Source organism: Quercus suber, unplaced genomic scaffold (genome assembly GCF_002906115.3).
Source record: "Quercus suber isolate HL8 unplaced genomic scaffold, Cork oak 2.0 scaffold_4, whole genome shotgun sequence".
Lineage (NCBI taxonomy): Eukaryota > Viridiplantae > Streptophyta > Magnoliopsida > Fagales > Fagaceae > Quercus > Quercus suber.
The window spans coordinates 1,160,265-1,165,995 of NW_027069470.1; positions in this window are offsets into that span (position 1 = coordinate 1,160,265).

A 5,731-nucleotide genomic window follows, 5' to 3' on the forward strand; every position below is an offset into this window, starting at 1 on the left:
TTAGATGAACCAATTCTGACCGTTTGATCAATGGTATAGGGGGTAAGGTGTATGTTAATCTAATGAGCCCAATGTATTGGATCAGCTATGTTTGTAGTTAGAGGAGCAATTAGGGGCAGAGAGAAAAATAAAGGAGAAAAATGAGAAGAAAACCCACAAGAAGAAGGGACTAAAGCAATTTGTCCAACAATATGTGAAGAAACAAGGATATCATAAAGCCAAAACTCACTCAGTAAATTGATGGTTTTTTTTTTTTTTTTTTTTTTTTTTTTTCCCTTGAATATCTCTCACTTTTGGTTGAGTGTTTTGTATACATGGATGAAAATTTTGTACCTTGTGTTTTTGGTAAAACTATAAGTGAAAAAAAATTCATCTGATAAAATTTCCTCATGTTAATATGAATTTTTTTTATTTGATAATAGTAAACATTGTACTAATTGTGTGACTCATAAAGGAGAAGTTTCTTAGTTTACAACTTATTATTTTTAACAAGCTATAAACATGGTAAAAAAAATTGTGTTCATCATTGCTCCAATTATGTAAAATTTGGTGTGGTAAATTGTGAAAAATGTTGTAAACAAAGTCTTTCAATCTAAATTCATTCGGATGTTATGAAAAGTATTATGAAAAAAATGTGTGATCATAACATTACCTCTTATCTTAAATGAGATAAGGTGATAGATTGACAAAAATATTGTCCCTCTTAGGTAATTTGAGGTGATAAGTGTGGAAAAATAACATTGTGTTATGTAAAATTATTTGTATGTTTATGTTTATGTTTTTTTTTCTCCTTATTCGTCTTATGTAAAACTAAGTTATAACTCATGTTTGTTATTTTGACTTTTGCTGTAAGTGAAAAATGACAGGCATAATTATAGATAAAATATTTTTATTTATCAAAGTGAAAAATAACACTTTTTTTAAGAGTTGAAAATATATTTTTAATTCTTATCTAGTAGTTACTTACAAAATTTAGTACATCATAAAAAATATAGTATGAAGTGGTAATAATTTTTCAATCTTTGCAATGAATTTAATAGGATCCAAAGGCACATTTGCTTGGATTCAGCTTCATCTTGTATTGTCTAAGTGTATCAAAAGTCTCATGTAAGTCGTCCAAATGTTGAGTCTCCTTTGCACTTTTGACTAATTGTCCACGTAGACTTCAACATTTTGCTCAATTTATGGACGAAACATATGTTTGACTAGTCTTTGATAGGTAGCTTCTGTATTTTTCAGACCAAATGACATGACTTTATAATAAAAATGAATTACTTCAAAATAAGTATGAATAGACACTCTATTTTCTTAAATAAGAGTGCATATCTCCCCTATCACTATATCCATAAGGAAAGATTTACATACAATTGCATAATTACCTTATGTATGCAGAATTGAGTAAATACATATTAACACTCTCCCTCTTAAGTAAGAGTGTCAGTCCTTCATTTATACATATAGCTCATAGCTTATTATTAAAGCATAAACTTTTGAAATAAAGAGAAATTGAATAAAATACTTCTGAATATTATTTAGACGTAAATGCAAATTTTATTCCCTACATTTTGCACTTTTTTCATTTTGGTTATTACTTTTTTATTTTTACCATTTTTAGTCCCTAAACCAATTAACGCTTGACATGTAGGTCCTTTCCGTCACCCAACTAACAGCAGAAGCTGACGTGGCTGACAGTGAAATTAAAAAATCATATAATCACACAAAATATAATGCCATGTCAACATAAAAATTTTAAAAATTAATTTATTAATTTTAACTAAATTATAAAAAAAATTAAAACTTAAAAATCACTAAAATTAAGATCTAAAAAGTATCTTGAACAAAGTTAAAAAAACAAAATATTTTTGAAAAATTCGGAAAAACATGTTTTTTCCCCAATATTTGGTTGGAAACATGTTCAAACTATCTCTTTCTTCCAATTCCATTTCCAATTACAATTCCTAACTAAAACCAAACAAATCCTTATAAACCAATTTCTCTTCTCCACTTATCAAAAAAAAAAATCATCTTCTCCTCTCTCTAAGCTATTCCACATTCCCCATCAAATCTCTCCAAACCTCTATCTCCACCTCTCGATCTTGCTCTCTCGGCAAGGGTGATGACAACAGCGAAGGCGACAGCAGAGGCTTGAAGACTAAAGGTGACAGCAGCGGCGGGCGGCGGCTTGAAGATTGGTTGTTCTGGGCTTTGCTCGCATGGGTTTTGGATATAGATCGATGCTTCTGTGCTTATCTAAGTTTTTCTGGGTTTCGAATCAATGCTTTGCTATTGCTACTGCTGCTCAACCCAGCACTCTAACCCCTCTACCCATTTTTCCCTTCGCGATTTCTCTCTCCCGAACCCATACTTGTTCTCTCTTTTCCAACCAAACCTAGTCGAGACAAAGAAAAATAAAAAACAACAAAAATCCATAACAATATCCATAAACCCAGATTTGCTAACAATATTTATCAGCTCCGAGAAAATTCTTTTTCTTGTATATTATTATTATTTTTTGCTGTTTTTGGGTTCAGATTTGAGTTGCTAACATGTTTTTATTTTTATTTGTGTGTGTGATTTCCATTGTAAGATGTTTGGGAAGTGTGTTGATGTAGTTCAAATGAAATGTGTTTTTTTCATGTGGGTATCTGTAAAAATTTAGGATTCTGTGGTGTCTCGGTGGTGGTGGCGGCTAGCTTTTGGTGGTTGGGTTGAGTTTAGGTTGTTGTTGGCTTTGGTGGGTTGTTGGTGGTGGTGGTGATTACTGGTTGTGGGCATGATGGATAGAGAGAGAGGAAAAGAGAGACGTGTGTTCTTGAGTTCTTTTATCTAGGTTCGAGTTCTTGTGATCTTATGTTCTTCCCAAAAACTAATGATTTTTTTTTTATTTTTTAATTTATTTTAATATTTGTTTTTAATTTAATTAATTAATGTGTGTGATTATAATTTTTTTTTTTATTCTATCGTCAGCCACGTCAGCTTTTGCTATTAGTTGGGTGACGGAAATGACCTAAATGCTAAGCATTAATTAGTTTAGAGACTAAAAGTGGTAAAAATAAAATGTAAAGACCAAAATGGAAAAAGTGCAAAACATAGGGATTAAAAGTACATTTACGCCTATTATTTATTAACTTTCATATCTTTATATCTTTATATTTGTGTTGTCATATTTATTCATTTTAATTAGATAATATTAAAATGTTACAACACTTATATTACACGATATTTATTGCAACTTCAAAATGACATCGCTTTGCATAAAAGTTTTTGTTCTCTAAAAGAAAACTATTTTTCTCTTAAATTTTTTTTTCTCATATTTAAATTCATTCATAAGTCATGAAAAACATTATTAAAAATAATGTGCGGTCACAACATTACCTTTTATGTAAAATAAGATGAGGTGGTAGATTGAAAAAAATATAAAATATTGTCTCTCTTAGGTAATTTGAGCTAAAAAGTTGTGAAAAAACAGCATTGCTTTATGTAAAACCATTCTAGGTAATTTGAGGTGATAAATTGTGAAAAAAAAAACTTTTTTTTTAATGGAAAACTGTTTGTATGTTTATATTTAGTTTTATAGTTATGTTTATGTTTTTTCCTCTTCCTCTTTAAGTAAAATAAGGTGATAAGTTGTGAAAAAATTAATGTTGGTGTTTATGTAGGTATGTTTGACTATATTTTACATATGGGGTGAGTTTTTATGCTTATAGATATTCTTTTTTTTTTTCCCCCATTTTTCCTCTTGGATCTAAATTTAACTCATCTTAGTCAAATTTATCCAAACCAGATAAAATAAAAGAATGTGTTATTATATTTTTTTTTTTAACCCAACTTAAGCTCAAAAAAAAATTTGAAAAAGCATATAAAAATAATCGGTTAGCACATTCTTAGTAGTTTGATTAAATGCCAATGATTTAATCATCTCCTAATATTTATTTTTACCTCATTTTATCTTCACACACACAACAAAATAGGCATTAAAGGTAAATTCAAGGGAAATAAGTATTACCTTAAAAACTTGAAAGCTTCTGAATAAGAGGGAGTTAAAGGTTAAATTCTCCTAGCTAAAGTTATGTTTGTTTCTTTTTTTAACTTCTCCTTCACTTTTGTGATTGATGAATCTAAATCATCAATAAAAGTGAAAATGGTCCGTACTCCTAGGATAGAACAAGCAAACGAGACTTTAGGATATATATATATATATATATATAGGCCAGTGGCTTCCCAATTTTAGGTCCATTCTCATAAGGACTATGACAGCAACATCTAGCTTTGCCAGAGTTGTCTTTATTTGCTTAGGGTCAAAATATGGCCCAATTTTCTTGGCTTTAGGGAATATTCTTGGAGAAATTATTAGCCTGTTAGACTCTCCCAATTATGAGGGATGGATCCTACTCAAGGGTCTCAAACTCTCTTTTATTTTACTTGATGGGCTTGACAAATGTGATATTCCTTTTTTTTTTTTGAAGTTTTAACTACTTGGTAAAAAAAGAACCTATTTAAAAGAATATTACTTGCCACGTCACCTAATTCTAGATATAAGATCTTCTCATTACAAAAAATAAAATTTTATTTACATCATGAAGGAAAAAATAAAAATAAAAAAGAGAACAAATTTATAGTCCATTAACTTGAGTTGAGAATACCCAATTTAAGAACTATCACTATCCAATTTAATCATAATATCACTAGAGTGGTTTATTTGTTGAGTCATTGCCTGAGTTATCATTTGGCTGCATTGAGTTTAATCAAGTTTAGTATCTCCTATTAAACTAGCTTTTAATAATGGGTTACAATTGTGATAGAGTAGCATCAATCTGATATCAACTTTTAATCTATGAGAAACACTCGGTTTCTATTAAAAATATCAAATTGTGTCAATTGAACCACAAGTTTTTTGGCATAAATCTAACATACTTCTAATTAGAAAAATAGAATATTACAAATCAAATATAATATTTAGGCTAAAATGAAAAATTCACCTTTTAAATTTCTTCAGAATCATTTCAGTCCTTTAACTTGGCTTACGTTCATTTCAGTCTCCTAAATTTCAAAATTATTCAATTAAGGCCTATTTATCAACTTTTGTTAAATTTTTTTCAAAAAAAAAATCTGAAAAATATTTTTCAATCATTAATTGAATTTTTTTTAATTAAAAGAATTTGAAGAAAATTAACCATAACATATAACAAATGTTGATGGAAAAGCCTTATTGACAAAACTTGAAAATTAGAGGATTAAAATGAACGAAAGCAAAGTTGGAAGATTCAAATGAATTTTAGTGAAGCATGGAGGATATGATTTGCATTTTAGCCTAATATTTAATGTCATATCATTCAATGTACACTATAAAAAAGAAAAACAAAACTAAATTCATAGCTGAAAATGAGTAACTAATAATTTTTTTTTCTCCATTTTAACTGAGAGGGTTCTAGTCTTTCTTTTGGAATGTATATGGTGTATATTTAATTCACTTCTAAGATAGAAAGCTTGATCAATCTACTAAGCTTTCTTGATTTTGGGAATTGGAGATACTTTGCTTGTGTTTAGAAAAGATTGGTGATAGGATTCATTAATTATAAATGCCTTCTTCTTTTTGACAAAGAGCCACAGAGTCATAATCATCATTTTGTTTCTGAAAGCTTGATATATTTCATCGTGTAGGAAATCATTTTCTAGTTTTGAAAAGCTTGATAAAGGCATTATACCTAGAGATATATAGAAGGGAATAAAG